The sequence below is a fragment of the Poeciliopsis prolifica genome, unplaced genomic scaffold (assembly GCF_027474105.1).
Source record: "Poeciliopsis prolifica strain line A6 unplaced genomic scaffold, Auburn_PproV2 SCAFFOLD018, whole genome shotgun sequence".
NCBI classification, from domain to species: domain Eukaryota; kingdom Metazoa; phylum Chordata; class Actinopteri; order Cyprinodontiformes; family Poeciliidae; genus Poeciliopsis; species Poeciliopsis prolifica.
Window position 1 is genome coordinate 6,313,172 of NW_026562393.1, and position 16,687 is coordinate 6,329,858.

General features: G+C 37.4%; 2 protein-coding genes across 3 annotated transcripts in view; one reads left to right on the plus strand and one right to left on the minus strand.

Moving 5' to 3' along the window:
• The window catches only part of LOC129368046 (inhibitory synaptic factor 2A), a 34,590-nt gene extending 20,174 nt beyond the window's left edge, over window positions 1–14,416 (minus strand). The window contains exon 1 of the mRNA XM_055042830.1: window positions 13,830–14,416. The gene's annotated coding sequence lies outside the window, so the exon portion shown is untranslated. The remainder of the gene's footprint in view (window positions 1–13,829) is intronic.
• Window positions 1–16,687, plus strand: part of dock1 (dedicator of cytokinesis 1) — a 200,497-nt gene that overhangs the window by 106,715 nt on the left and 77,095 nt on the right. The gene's annotated exons all lie outside the window — the stretch shown is intronic.

Consider the following 16,687-nt stretch of genomic DNA (forward strand, 5'->3'; position numbering starts at 1 on the left):
ATGAAGAGAGATGCTTTGTAAAAAATGAATAAATAAATCACAGAAACAAACAACATTTCCTGATTATTGCATATAACAAATAAACACAAACTCAGGGAATATGCAGGATTCTTCAGTTGTATATACATTATGATTCTAGAGGTATTTTGTAGATCTATAGGTAGACTTTAGAAAAGATTTTCAGAATTGAGTGTCCCGTGTCTTGGAGCAAACCCTGTTAGGTCTTTGTGGCACCTTCTTTAGTCTCTTTATGCTGAAACTGCAGGTTTATGATGCCAACATGACTAAGTGTATTACATGCACATATCCAGAATGCACTTGATCTCTATAATTCGAGCACCTCTGTTTTAGCCTCACTTTCTCTTTTTATTGTTGGCAATTTAATGAAGTTATTACCTTTTTTCTTTATCTCTGTCCACCACTAAGTTCATTAGTGATGTTTGCAAGTTTGCTATTTTTCAGTTAAAAGCAGACTAGCTGTTTTAACACACTTTAAATTACCCACATACACACTGTAGTGAGACCACTGCATGATCATAAGCTTTTTAAATCAGAATGTAAAATCAGGGTTTAAAACCTCATCCTCTAGCGAGATTTACTAGTACATCGGGCCACACCCTCCCAAATTGGCAAAAAAGACAAGTGGAAAACTGAAGGATTCTTGACCCAAGATCCCTCCTGTTGTCTTTGGGACATTTTGACCCGAGGCCTGGTTTTGTTTTGTTTTTTTGTTTTTTCCGTCAAGTTCATATTTAAATTGCTTCAGCATAAATTTCCATCTGAGTTGTGAACACTGTAGTTCTGATGCAGGACTGTTAGATTTAAAGTTGCTGTATGCAGTTGCAATTACAAAAATGTTTTTTAAGTGCTTGTCCTCGGTCGACATGACCCGAGGACAACAGGAGGGACAGAATTGTTTGTGTTGTGAGCAGAGCCAACAAAGCTTTAACCCAAGAACATAGATTATAGCGTTGCTAATTTTTGTCAAAATGTCTTTTTTTTTATTTTGAAGTAGATGGCAAAAGAAAACTTGATACAAAACTATCAGTAGCAGAAATTGAGCAGTGCTACAGCTAAATGTGCTTTTTATGTTGTTAGTAGTGATAATTTTGTAGCTTTAAAATGTTTTTGTCCACAATTAAATGAAGTGTCTTTCTTGGGATCCTGTTTTTTTGGTATTTTGCTTGAAACCTTAGTATTGTTACATCTTACTTTATATACACAACTGCTGAAAAAATATCAATGTTTGTTAATCTTTTATCTCTGCACTAACATGATGATAATGTAGTAATTTGCAGACCTTTTGTTTGCTGTGATTAAAATCATCTCACCTAGCTGTGTGAAATGTTTAAAGTTAGTCCAAGAGAAGGGACATTCGTCCTATTTTCTCAGTTAATTGACATCAATATTTGACCACTTGGTGTCTCTCACAAACAGTGCATAGAGGATTAACATTCAGCCCGAAATGGTTAGACTATTATTAAGAATGACGTAAAGTAAGAAACCTATGATCTTTGAGTGAAAGAAACAACTTAATCTGACAGTGAATTTTATGCACTTCATCCCAAGATCATGTCATACAAAAGAGGGATGCTTCATAAGCATGTTTTACAAACTCGATTTCTTTATGTTTAGACCCCGATAAGATGACATCCACCAAAATACGTTGCAAGCCAAAAAGTGTGACTCCCACTAAATACAATTTTTCTTAAGATGTTACAGAATTAATCAAATGCTGATCTACTGGTTTCCCAGGTGAATTTCTTCAGTAGAACTTTTAAGTGTCCAAAATTTTACTTTTTTTAAATTTCACTGATGACAAACAAAAGAGATACCGTTGAATAATGCGCTTCTTTGACAGATACAAATATTACTTGTTTCTCAATCTACTTTCTCATTTAACAGAAAGACAATGTCAGTTTTTGGTATCACAAAAGCATGATCAGTGGTATGGTGCTGACATCATGACTCTGCAGTGTGTTTTTGAGGCTCTGAGAAAAAATAGAATTCCCTCTGCCTGCTGATTTAAAAAAGGAAACACGCCACATGCTTATGAATGTCAAAAAAGATAGGATAATTATACTTTTCGGCCTTTTTCCCATGTCCACTCTCTGACAATGGTAATTGATGCATAGTTTAAACTGTGTCTCTTTTATTCTCACTTGTTCTCTACAAACACCCTTTGTTTCCCTAGCGTTCAAATGTCACATTTTTAGCTCCTTTTGAGAAGAGTCGGCTGCATTTGAATGTCATTTATTTGCCAGAACATTTTTGCCTGCAAAAGCATCTCTAAATGCAGAAACTTTAGATTTTGTTTACAATAATTCTTTCTTTTCTAGGGAAGCCATGTCTTTCTCTTTCATTTTACTGAGCTGTATACATGTGGGTAACTTTTAGGCAGACTGTCGCCAGGTGACGTCATCTGTATCATGTCCCGCCTCCATCACATATTGACGGCCCTCGTTTGTGGAGCCAGTTGGCCAGTAGTGTCACCGGGAAGCGAGAGCATAAGACAAACCACCTTTTATACAAGCTGGAGATGGCAGCCTTCTGCTGTGCAAGCAGATGTTTGTTTGATTCTCGGCAGGCAGATGATTACTGAAATGACCACGGAGTTCTGTGAGGAAACGGTTTTCAGTTTGTCTGCAAGATGCAGCAAAGCTCCAGACAAACTGGAAAATCTCAGAGATTCTGTTGTGAAATGATACTTTTCTCACTCTATTAAGATTGCAAATTCAAGACTTACTCAGAGAAAAATAATGATCTTCCCACACATATATTTGTATTAAAATCAGACTTGTATTGATTAATTACACACTGAGTGGTTTATTTCTCTCAATTTTGGGAGGAAACTGAAACTTATGTCCATATACTGCACCCTATATGAAATCTACTTGGATGGGCCTCCTTTTCGGTGAATTACTGCGTCAAAGCGACATGGCATGGAGGTCATCTGCTGAGGTTTCAACGCTAGTCCAGGTTGCTTTAATAGCAGCCTACAGTTTTCCTGCATTGTTAGCCAGGGCATCTTTCATCCTTGTCTTTATAATAGTCGATAAATTCTAATGGGGTTTAAGTCAAGGCACTTAGCTGGTCAGCCGAGCACAAGGAGACCACGCTCAATAAACCAGGTGATGGTACCAATTTCTGTTGGAAACTGTAATCAACTTCTCCATAAACTCTGTTAGCAGGGGAAAGCATGATGCGCTCTTACGTTTTACGGTAGATGTCTACATTGACTTTGGTCTTGATGACATAAAATGGACAAACTCAAGGAATTTACATGGCTGTCCAAACAATCACTAACAGTGGAAATGTCATACTGGATGTCAGTTATCTTGGATTCTGTGTCTCTGCACTCTTTGCCAGAATCTGGGACCTTAAATTCTATGCACCAAACAAATTGGAAAAAAGAAAAAAAAAATAGAAGAGAACTTTGGACCACCAGATAAATAAAGTGATTTGTTTATTTATGTTACACCAATACACAATGTGTCATCTCAAAAAAGTCATTTTAATTCAATTATACATACAGCTCCGAAAATATTGCTACCAGAATGTAAAGAATGCATAAAGAAAATTCAGGCTGCATGTTTCCACCCCAGCCATTCCTTTTCCAATTATTACCCCTGCTGTCCAGCATACACAGCCTTTCATTTGAGCAAAGGCTTTTTCCTTGTTCTTTTGTCACTTTGAACATGTGAGCGCTGTCCTTTGTCTCCTTAGCTCAGGTAATATGCTTCTAGTGGTGTCACTGTTTCAGGAGTTCCTTAACTCATAAAATGTGGCAGTCATGTCCTGGATATGCATAGTGGCTCTTAGCACTCTGACTGAAACCCCAGTTCATATTTTGTAAATGTTTTTTTTTTTTAATTCGTCTTACAGTTATTCCTACCGCTTGTGTTATTTCTACCACAGTTTTTTTATATTTTTTATTTCCAGTATTGCTAGGGCATACCCAACTTCCTAAGGAGTTCCTAGTGGGCTGTGGAGTGTGTCCGTGATTATCTGCGAGATGACTATGAGATTAACTGTCTTTCTTATGATTCTGTAGGTTGTAATATTAATAATGCTGTTTTTATTGATCTTATAAAATACTTAAAATTTTCAGTATTCAATAACTAATTTTTTACATATTTTTATTTTTTTTTACCTTTTCAGCTGAATGGCAGAAACCAATAACCTTTTTTGATATCCGGTATTAAGACGTTCCGTATTACTTTCTATACCAAGCAGTTTGTTTTGAAAGGAGCCAAAAAATGAATAAATCAAGGTTCGGGGGTTATTTTGCTGTTTTTTTTTTTTTCTTTTTCTGAGAAACCCGTGTTCTGTTAAGAAAGAATTATTATCAAGTGGTCCATTGTAAAGTATGAATAAAATTACTGAATGACTCCTGACCTCTTTGCCATTAGGTTGATTGAGCTGAGAAAGTGGAGAGTCACCAGAATGTAAAGTAGGAGAATTCAGGCTGGATGTCTCAAACCCATTCATTTTCCAATTATTACCCTCACTGTCCAGCATATAAAGCCTTTCTTTTGAAGAAAGGCAGATCTTTCTGTGTTCTTCTGTCTCTTTGAATATGTCAGTGTTATATCTGTTCATCTGCGAGACTGTGTGATCTCCTGATCTCTCACTGCCAGTGTCCTCTGCATGTTTGTACAGATGGTGACATTTTCAATGGGAGATAAATGCATCTGACATGCTCTCTCTGAATACACTCTCCGAAGAATTCTGCCTAGTGAAATGAAACCCTACATTCATTTAATATTAAAGGACCTTCTGACTTTTAATTATTTCAAATTTGGCAGATTGTAGATTTAGCTTTTCAAAACAAACGTAGCAGATCTTTAGTTTTTATTTTTTCCAAGCATAACATTTCATATGCAGTGGGATGTATCATATTTGCACTAGAACGTAATCCTTTCTGACACATTGGCACCATAGGCTAAATGAAGTGTCCCAGGCTCCACATATCTGATTTATTACCCATTGGGATCAGACCCGGACGGCCGCTACAGCGCTCGTTTCTCACCTCTCGCTGGAACACCACCCCATGGCCTCTTCCATAAACAACACAATTCAGCATGTAAGCTCAGACAGCTGACCATTTTTTTTTTTTTTTTTTTTTTTTTTATGCATGTCTGCTCCTTCTTACATTTAAGGGCACGTTTGTCAAGTGGACTGACCTACTATTTTCTACCCAGACCTCGCAAAAACAGATCTCATCGAGTCACATGCATATGGCTAAACACATCAACATTCTCACATCTGACCTTGTTCTGGAGGCACAGCTCTCTTCCCTGTCAGTCAGACACTACCGGCAACTGTTTGGGCATTTCCTAGATTATCGCATTTGTCCTCAAGTTAAATCTTTGGAGTACTGCGAATTCAATCTAGGTCATTATTTTTTTAAAAATGTCTTCATAAAAAAACAAAGTTGCCCTTTTTCCCCAACTCTCATACTCATTTAAGATATCACTCTTTGAATTAAAAATGACCTCTCATTACTTGCATTTTTTAAACTCCACATGAGTAAGCAGAGTTGCGAATGTCACTCTGCTGATTTGCCTGTGGGGAGTCTATTAAATGTGCAAATTTTAGTGTCCTCATTCAACCTCTGGGGATAAAGCATCTACCGTAACTTCTAGGCTGACTAATTTTGTTTTATCACTTTGGCTCCACCAAAGGGAAAATCCATTAATATAACATGCATCACAAAGCCGGATTTATTAAACACAGGAACCATGGCTATACATGTCAATTAGAGGAAGCAATGCAACAGCAATCTTTTGCTTAAGCTTTTGAACATTGTGTTTCTGGCAGGCTTTTTTTCCATTTTCCTCATTTTTCTTTTTCATTAAGAACTAAACGCTGTAAAGAAAACTGTGAAAATATTGCAATAGTAGTTTAATGCAAGTGGAACAACCCTTAGCTATTTACTCATATTATCTGATTACATTATTTTACTTAAAAGCACTTTCTTATAACCTGAACCTGTTGGGTTTAGCTGAATGGGATGCAATTGCTAAATGGTATTATAAATTTAAAAACAAAATGGCAGAGGTTAGGTTGACTTTCTGACATCAAGCTTTCAGAACCTTCTGAAACCTTTGCCAAACTGTATCTGGAAATACTATTTTCCATTTTTGGTAGTTAGATATTTTTTTTAAAAAAAATCAGCTTTATTGACCAAGGTTGTGTGCACAAACAAGGAATTTGACTTCTATTTCTAGTGCTCGCAACCTGCAAGACACGAAGTATGAAGATATGAACTGGGGTGCTTCTGTTTATTGAAACAATGAGTTAAGGCAGTGTCTGTGTTTTTTGTATCCTGGACTTTGTAAGGTATGCTTCATAATGTGTATTCCAAATGCCAGTTATGTCTCTTCAGGTAAAAGAAATGCAGCATAAACAGTGACCCATTTCTGCTGCCAGATTTACTGCATTATCAGAGAAGCTTGTTGTCACAGTTCATATTATGTAAATAGCCCTGATCTCTAATTGAGAAGTATGTTAATCTCATATTTAATGAGTTTTATAGTTTTAAAGTCCATAATTATGTGAAGTCATGCACATAAAGAAAACAAATAGCTTTAATCTGACTCTTTGCTACATGAAAACAATCCCCTCCATAGTTTTATATTATAACAGCTCAGATGTTACATGAAAAATGTCAGTCATGGAGGTTCCTAACTCCTCTGTAATCCATCGCTATCGTTTCTTGTGTTGTTTTCATCTTTTATTCTCTTTTGTCAGCTTCTGCTCATAATTACATGGGGCTTAGCCGTGTTTTGAAACATCTTTGATTCGTCTCTTAAAAGCGCAGTGATTATGCAGTGAAACAAAAAAAAATGTTTTTGGGGTCTCTTATAGTAACACTGTTGATTTATTGTTTGGATTTTCACTTTATTTCTTGTCTCTGGTTGTAATGTACAATGGTAAAATGGATGTGACGCTGCAGAACTAAACGCCTCTGGAAGTCAGTTTTGAGGGATAACATTAACACAGTGTAGCAAATCTTTTGTCAGCGAATGCCAGAAAATTGCACTATTGCAGGATTTTGGAGGATTGTCTTTCCAGCAATGTCTGACCAAGCATTCTGTTTTACTGGTCTGTTGAAAGGCCGGTTGAAATAGCAATATTATTCTCATAGTCTTAAAGTAGGAACTGGAAATGTTAAAACGACTGAGATTTTGATTGAAATGATCAAATTAGTGATTTGTGCCTTGTAAAAATGTTTTAAATATATGTATTTTTTATTAAAATTAGGGAACGAAAATATGTAAAAAATGAACAGCAAATATTATGTTGAAGAGCAACATAATTAGCAGGAAGTAGCTGCAAAAAAAATATTTGGGAGCCACTTTGGCCAAAGAAGGCATAAAGGTACAAAAAGATGGTTTTCAAGTAGCAAACAACTTGAACGCTATTTTCTAGTTTCCATTAATAGACAAAAAAAAGCCCTGCAATCTGTTTTGACGAAGAATAACTGTAATTTTAATCAACAGGGGGGATATGTTTTGAGTAAAGGCCTGGTATTTTTTGTGTGTGGTTTTATCCCAAAGTTATAGATTGCTGTAAAATATTTGTTTTGTGGAGATTCTATCACAATGACAAAATGACTTAATTTTATCATTTTACTTGCAAAATTAAAAATTAACAACAGGGGTTGTCTGAATATTTAAAGCTTGATGCTTAGCTAAAATAAATCTGCTCTTAAAGCTTAAAAGGAAAGTTCTCTGGTCATACAAACTGAAAACTGCAATCCTCCATCTCACTCTTCCATTTATTGTGGAGGTAATATGTGTCAGCTGGAAATACATGCATTAACTGCTCAGGAGTGTGTCGACAACATGCAGTTAGCTTAATTGAGAGGATTAAAAGCACAGCTGATACTTACACTCCCATAAAAATTTTGCATATCTTGCTTTTCAGTTAATGGCATTTTGAAATGTTCAACCGCTATCTTTTTGATGCTTCCCGTACTGTAACATACGTAATTTAAGCCAAATTACGACCAATTTTGTATTTCTTTCTTTCTTTATTTATTTATTTATTTATTTTTGGTCATATGAAGAAATTTGTTCACTCCGCTTTCAAACTAACCAATTCCCCTATGCTAATTCTGCACAAATGTCCCATTTTTGAGATGTGGATAATTTGCTGATTTTTGTTGCTGTTTTGTTTCTTCAGTTTAGAAATCTGAACATTCATCAGTACACTGGACTGCATGCATCTGACACCAACGACCAATACAATGTAACACAAGCTTTGGGTTTTACACCAACTTAAAGAAAACGTTTTTTAAGTGCTACATGCCCGATATAAAGCAATAGGAATATAATTCCTGCATCTGAGATTCATTGCATTTTTGTGACTTGTTTACACAATTTTAGTAGTTATTGCAGAGCCTGTCCATTTATGGGGTTCTGTTCAAGAGACTTTCATCGACCCTCCTATTCTTGGTATGGGTGTTTTACACATCTTCAGCAAATGTCACCCTTCCCTGCTGTGTAAGAAATTACAGTCATAAAAAGATAACATGGTAGTCCGTATTTATGGGATTGTCTTATCCTTGGACTGTAGCCTGCAGACACTGTAGCCTTTTTATTTTTTTACTCACCTGGTCCCTGCTGAATAGTGCTTGTTTTTCTTGGTACGTCCCTATTCCTGGTTGCTAGTCAACATATGTGTCGTGCTGGTGCCCAGGTGGGTTCTTGGGAGTTTGATTAATTCTCAGGAAGCCTGTCCATACATCAGCGAACATAGCGTCTGCCGTAAACGGAGAGCAGACCTGAGGAAAGGATGTGTTCTGCAGTGGGCGCCTGCCCTAATCAGAATGCATCAGATGGCTCTACCTTTTTGCAGCTCTTCATCTTTCAACGCAACAACCTATCCTTTATGTCTTTTCATGCTTTTTTTCCCTCATATTCCTCTCTATTGCCTTCTCTCTTTTTGTCTGTCTCTTTCGTTGCTCTAAGTTTCATACTGGCTTCAAAGCTCATCGGCAGCTAAAGAACTCCCCTGCCGCTTTCACGTAGGTATCTCTTGCAAAATAAAAAAAAAAAAAAAAAACACACTGATAAGAAAAACAGCAGAAAGAGAAAAGAGGAGCGGGAGTGTTGAAGAGTAGAACAAACAGATGCAGGAAGAAAGAAGTTGTCACTGTTTGGGTGGTGCAGAGTTGGATGTGAGTAAAATGGAAAGGGACTGATTTGGAAAAAAAAGAAAGTGACAGATTGGATTGAGATCTGAGCTAAACATTTGTGAAAGATCACAAGTCATAAAACTACCAAAAATCATCTGGTCGGGTAAAGAAATGGTATTTTGAGTCACCCTAAATTGTTCTGATGGTTATTTTTGTTGTGTAAGTAAAGAATGATGCTTCAAAAGATCATTATACAAGTTTGTTTCTTAACAAATTAAGCTAAATAAACAGTTAATCTCTTTGTGCAGATGGTGCACAGAAAAGCAAATCTAAAATCATAAAAAAGAAGCCAAGGTACATTCAGATGCAGATTGTGTTGTGCTTGATGTGGCTATGCCAAATGTTTGGCTATTTCATGTAACTTTTTTTGCATGTCAAAGTTAAAAATCAGGGGGTTTTTTTGTTTGTTTTTTTCTCTCTCTCTAAGGTGCTATCTATGCATCCCAAAACCACTTAGCACATTTGCAGCATTTACAGAGCTTTTCAGATAAAAGTGAATTGGGAGCCACTTTTTTGGGATGTTTCTGACCAGATTTGACAGCCGATGATCTAAACTAATTTAATGTAATCTAATAGTCCATTGTATTCATAAGTAATTTTCAATTTACTGGAGATGTGGTCTAAGGGATAACAGAGTCACAAGGAAATCCCCAGAGATCCCTGTTCTAAGTAACTGTCTTACTCTATTCTGGGGTTTCCCAAGGCATTCCCTGGCTAGAAAGTGAAAAAAAAATTGTCCCTCCAGTAAGTTCTGGATCTGCTCTGTGAGCATTCTGATCAGATTCCCAAACCACCTCATCTAAATCCTTTTGATGTGGAGGAGCAGCAGCTCTACTTTCAGCGATCCTGGAATGAGCCTCTTTCTTTTTTTTTTTTTTTTTTTTTTTAGCTTTGATACGTTACTACTTTGAGAACATACAACTCTGTAAAGGATTTTTTTGCACCAAACGTTCATGTAAAATAGGCTTTATATTCATGTCATTTTTAAATGCCTTATGGACAATTAATAACCATAATTAACTACTTACCACGAAACATTTTATATGTTTTTCTCAATAAGCAGTTACGAACAAGTTTCATGGAATACTAATGTATTGATCCAGAATAACGTTTTAGACAAAAATAGCTTATTTATCTCCTCTGTGGCTCTTTATCTGTTGCACTAGAACTGCATCTTATTTTACTTTGTAAATGTAATTATTAGTCATTGATAAGGGGAATGTTATTGCCGAGTGCTACTAAGTAGCAATCCTTTAAAGGGTGACATTGGTTTTAATATAATTGCATTTTACCTGCAGAGGTAACTGTAATCACCCCCTTAACTTTTCTGACTGGCCTTATAGATCAAAAATATTTGATTCTGCTTAACAATTAACTTGTCACCTCCAAAGATGTTGACCCTGCACTTCTGTTCTTCGCTGTCTGAGAATCAATAATTTGCGTCTAAAAATAGCTTAAGAGCCATTTATTAAATCCTCAACCTTGCTCTGGAAAACATGCAGCAGCTAGGAAACTCTGACTTGCATTTGCTTCTTTTATCTCTGAGCATGCAGCAGGCAAAGTTCATTTAGGCTGGTTGATGTATTTATTTATTGTCGTCGACTCCCAGGTTCCCACAACATCTCTTCCTTTTTTTTTTTCTTGTCATTTTCTTTTCTTATGATTGTTGCAGCCTCTCCAATTCGTAGTGATGAACCAGATGCTTTCTGTCGTTCCAGTAATTTCATAAAATCAGTTATGCCATTGCAAGGAAAAAAAAAAAAACGTCCTCTTTTAGCCCTGCAGTTATTCCCCATGACATGGCAACCAATTGCCTCAATCTGTTTAGATATTTGTGCTGAAAAGCAACTTAATTCTTTTGAAATCATGGTTTACCTTAATACTATCCAGCCCATGCCAAACAAATACTTAGAAATAATGTTGGCTATCTGTCTCTTAATATATGTATTTAAAAAATTATTATGCTTGCAATAATGTTTTACTGACTCTTAAATTCAATAAACCCAGTTTTAAATCTTAAATAATCTCCAATATTTAGATATTCCACACAAGGACTGAAAATGCTGTTGTGTTTTACATGTATTTATTGACATATTTCTTTTTCATTTCTTGCTCTAAAACCCCTTTCTGCTGAGACTTGCTTGATATAAATGAGCACTATGAAGTTTACTTTATACTGTGAGAAAGAGAAGGTTGGGTTAGGGAAATATATCAATTAAGATTGACAAATTATATTTAACTTGATTAAGTTCATATGTTTATATCTAATTGAGGAAGCTATTAAGTTAGCGTTGTTGTCTGTCTGTTTTGGTCTGTTTTGTCTTGGCTCATTTAAAGACAATATAAATTCCACCAATTCTTCTTATCGACCTCTGGGCCATTTGTAGCCTCTGCTGACTGGGCCGCTACCACGAAAGAGAGTGAAACACATGCCTTACACTCACACTTACATGCGCTCACACCACACCAAACACCCGGGAGAGCTCAGGCGTGAAGACGTACAGCGTCAGTCACATAAAACCCCACCAAAGTACACTTCATCCTCAGCCACCCTGATGCACATTTCACCTGAGCTTCATGGCACTCCTTCAGTAAAAAAAAAACCTGACTGTTAATTAATAATCCTATTAGCACATGAAAGGCAACATCTGGCTTGTTCCAGAAGCAGTCATTCTTTCATAGGGCAGTAATTTGTTTTCCGAATGAATGAGCATCCGTCCCGGTGAGGAGGCAGCCTTGGGAGGTGGAGTTGCACTTCGACCTTCATTAGGACGCAGTCTTTGCAGGTGGAATGTAAAAACAATCAGACTTGAGAAAAAGTAGTTACTTCCTAATTTTGCTTTTTTAGTCAAACTTAAATGCTTTATATCACTAACCAAATTTTAAAATCCAGCAAAAGGTGTTAATTACCTTTTGGTTGGATGAAAAAAATACATTTCTTGTCCCTGTTAAAGGAAAAATAAATCTGTTTAAGCCAATCTATTGACGGCACCTTTGCCTAACAATCAAAGCTGTTCAACTCTTAGGGAGTTGATCAAATGTTTGATAACTACCACTAATCCTTTCACGAGAAGGAAATTTAGCTCTCAATTTTGGTATATTGGAAGGTTTTAAAGCAGGAAACCTTAAGATGGGCAGAATGATCCATCTTAAGTCCAGATGCCACAGCTGGCCCAGATCATCACACCTTCGCAACCATGTTTTCCTGTTTGTGTAACTTTTTTTCTTTTTTTTTTTTTTTTTTTTTTAATCTGAAATTTTGTAAATCTTTTACCCCACTTTTGTCTCATTGGTCCACAAAACATTTTTTTTCCCAAATTTAGGGAATCGCTAAGATTCTTTTGGGCAACGTTTTGCCTAGTCACATTCATTTTACTGATTAGTGATCACTGACTGACGTAAATGTGGCCTGTAGTACTTCATGTGTTCTGATTTTTTTGTGAGTCATTAATGCAATCTTAGAGTAATTTTAGGAGCTGATCACTCCTGGGAAGATTCACCACTGAACACTGTTTTCTTGTTTAAGGATAAAGGTCTTTAACTTTGGTATTCTGTAGTTTTAAATATATATTTCTTCAACCTGATGTCAGTGACTTTGTTCACATCTGTACTTGAAGGTCTTTAGATTGAAGCATAGGTTGTTGCTTTTTGAGATTTCTTAATCTACTTCATGTTGTCAGATTGGTTACATTGGGTGTGGCTTGTAAAAATTACCCAGTAAGTTCATTTTGGAGCTTGTGACTACAGAAACATTCCACTTTCCAACAGATTAAAAGGTTAATATTTCTTCCTGCTCAGTTTCTCACACATAAAATATTGTCCTTCATCTAGTTTTTTTCTTCCATCTTTCCTTTTTCTCTCGGTTTGTTGAAAGTGAACTTAAGCCGTAGGGGGGTGATGGTATCGGAGCAATGATGAGAGCCATGGTTGAAAGGGAGACGAGAGCGATGGATGTGAGGAGAGTTGTGAGGATGAGTCTGACTGGTGCTGGCTTTGCTGTGTGGAAGCTGAAGGACATTGGACACATGAAGGTTTTCTCTTCATCATTCCTCGCCACACATCTGCAAACCCCACCTACTTCAGATCCATAAGAAGATGCCTTGATTATCTTTTGGAATCAGCTCTCAATATATTTTCAAAACTGGTTAGAATTTTTTAAGGAAATGATTTGACTTTTAGTTTTGCAATTTTTTTCTTTAGATAGGTTTTGGTCTCAAGCAGCTGCAATATCGAGAAGAAATGCAGCATCATGTTAGACCTCTTATCTGTTTAGCTGATTCAAGTTGAATGTGCATCAAACATGTCAGATGCAAATAAAAATAAACTCCCCTCAAATATCTTAACTCAGTTTATCTGAAGTACATCCCACAATAAATCCTCTTCAACATTTAGCCCATCTTTAAGTCTGATATTCTCCTCTGCTACACATATCAAATTTTTCATCAGAGGACTTTAAGGGGAAATCTTCTGTAAAGACATTCCTTGCTACCATATTCAAGACTTCTAGATTTCCTGGATTGCCTCTCCATCCAGAGGTTGTTTGAGCAGACTTTCCTCTCTCGTATATGCAGACTGAGTACTGAAACACCAGAGAGAACGAGAGGAAATGGGCGCAACTCACCTCAGACTGAGCAATGCTGACGTAAAAGATGCGATAGCCTAGATCCCCGCTTGTGCCCCCGCATGCCCGTTTCCCTCAGCGGATTAGAGGCGAGCTGGAAGAGGACGCTTTTTCATGGCAGAAGTTGAGAGGACGCGGAGGCATGCGGAGCGGCGGTGGCAGCGGCAGCTGTTGGGAGTACTTGTCGCACATCAACGTCCTCTGATCCTGTGGCGTCCGGACTGAGTCAACACTCCTCTGCCCCTTCGCACCGTGCCGATTGCTTTCACTCACTCACATCTGAATGCATGCACGCTCACACTCGCTCACGCACGCACACACACTCACACACGCACACACACACACGCAGAAGCGCACTGTAGCTGAACTCCGGACACCTCAGTGGCGGAGCCCACGCAGGCAGAATATCCCCATCATGCCGTCGCAGTTCCGCTGTCTGGCTTTCTCTTCTTTTTCTGTTTGCGTGTGTCTGCGTGTGCATGAAGGTGGGTGAGAAACACACAGAGAGAGAGTGAGAGAAAGAGAGAGACGGGGAGAGATTAAGTGAATAGGGGAGGGAGTATGGGAAGCAGAGTTGGAGGGAGGAGGGACGGTTGCGATCTAGAGCCCCGGGGTTTGGCTTCATCTGGCAGCTTCATAAACTTCCCAGTGATCACGTTAAGTTTCTTTGTACTGTTATTGTGCTGTACTTTCACAAAAATGTATTTTCAACGTTGTACCTTTCTGGCATCTCTGCATCAAAGACAGAAGCAAATGTGCTCCTGACGTGCTGGTCTGCATGCACACCTGTATCTTTAATTCCATTGTGTTGCCCGACATCTCCATAGAACCGTGCCTGTCAGGTGGGATCATTCTTTGCAGTTTCATTACAAGACCGTTCACCTTCTGTCAACTCACTTTTTCCAAGTCCTTGGAGCTCTTCTCCTTTTGTGTGGGAAGACGATTCCATCTGCTTGTCCCTCGCTCTGTGGTGCTTGTTTTCCTGAGCTCTTCTCAGCTATTTATCCATCTGTCATAGGCAAGGCAGAAGTTAGCGCCTGTTTGTTATCAAGGAAATCTGTTTTTCTTTCCAAACCTACTTAGATTTGTAGTGTGCCATAGATGGAATATATGAACAACTGGATTCTTCGACAGGAATATAAAAACTTCGAGATGTGGAAAAGTATGGAAAAGGACGTGAGTGTATAAAATGTTTGTATTTTCAAATCTTATTCCCTATTCAATGGTTCAAAACATGAGTTTAATTTATCTATCGCTCCTTCCAATCATTCATTCATAGTTTTTTGATCCATTGGTCCATCTGTTTTTACATACATCCTTTCGTCTGTTCATCCTTATACATCCAAGCATCCATCTCTTCATCCATTCATCTATCAATCTGAACTAACTTCCTTTCTGGTTCGCGAAGTTTCAGAACATCACTGTGAACCCTAGGTCATCAGCCATTAACATGATCCGAACCCTCATAAGAAGACCACCAAACCGGATGGGTGCCCCCCTCTGCACCTCTCTCGCCAGAGTGCCCATAGTTGTTCCCCACACCAATATTTCTTGTTTAGCCACTGCAGATGAAGGTCCCTGAACAGAAGGTCTGCACACATACTTAAAGCCAGATCACATAACTTTACAAAGTAGATAAAAAGATTCCAAAACTTTGAAGATCAGTGGTTAAAAGTTTTTATTTTGAAATAAAAAATCCATATGAACCATAAAACAAAAGGAGGAAGAATGTTAGATTATTCCTCCTCAATGAAATCCTAATCTTATCAGAGTGGATGTGTGAGACGGCGCTGTCCTTTAGAGACAGTACTGTCCTTCTGTGTCGGGGAAAACCCGAGCTCTGCTGGAAGCCTCAGGTCTCATGATAATGAGCTGCAGCTCTACAGACAGCAGCTGCTACCAAGTGTCTATGGATCCGTATGTGTGAACAACTTCATAGCATTATTTAACAGAACAGCAGGCAGCTTCACAGCTTTCCTTCAGCAAAGTATTAGGAGATCTTTCACCTCTCGGAACCTGTGAAGTGATTGTGTGTATTGTTAGTTACAAGGTCGGAAATAAAACAAACTATCTCTAAATGTTGGCTCTTCAATGTGCTTCGGACTGCTGTGATTCAAGACTCTTGATTATTTTGCTCCATTGATGCCTTATGTTTTCACTAAGTATTCTCTTTTTTTTTTTATACTTGTTTGTGGTTTGCTTGCTTTCTAACCCCATTTTTAATCAAATCTTTTGTCAGCTCCTTTCAGTCTATTAAAATTAGATTTTTGATTGCTTTTCTTTATGATTGCTGCTTTCTTGTTTAGCAAAATAATCACACAAACTAATTTTGAAGAAAAGTAGACTGGGAGGAAACCGTTTTCAAGGTCAGTGATTCCCAATCTGGGGCCCACTGAGGGGTAAAAATGGGTTCTAGGTTATGCTTAATTCAGTGAAAATGGAAAACACTTAACTACTTTCAAGTATTTTATCCTGGAGATAAAATAATAAGACATTAAACATTTTTACAGATATTTTGATATCATAGACTTAAAAGTGAAATTTGGTTTTTTTCTCAAAAAATGGTGTATGATTTATCTGCAAAGTCCGCCGATTGCAGTCTTCTGATCGATCATAAATCTTTAAAAAGCCGGACCTTCCAATTCCAATATTAGTTAATACCATTTTTTATAAATATATGCATATAACTGGCACGTTCAGGTGTTGGAGGACAACAGTACACTTTCAGTTTTCCAATTTCATTTTATTTAAAAGAATGGAGCCCATGGCACACCACAAACTTGTTTTAGCTTCACATGAGGTATTTTAGTCTAATATGAATAGTTTAAAGCAGTGGTCTCAAACTTCAATCCTTGAAT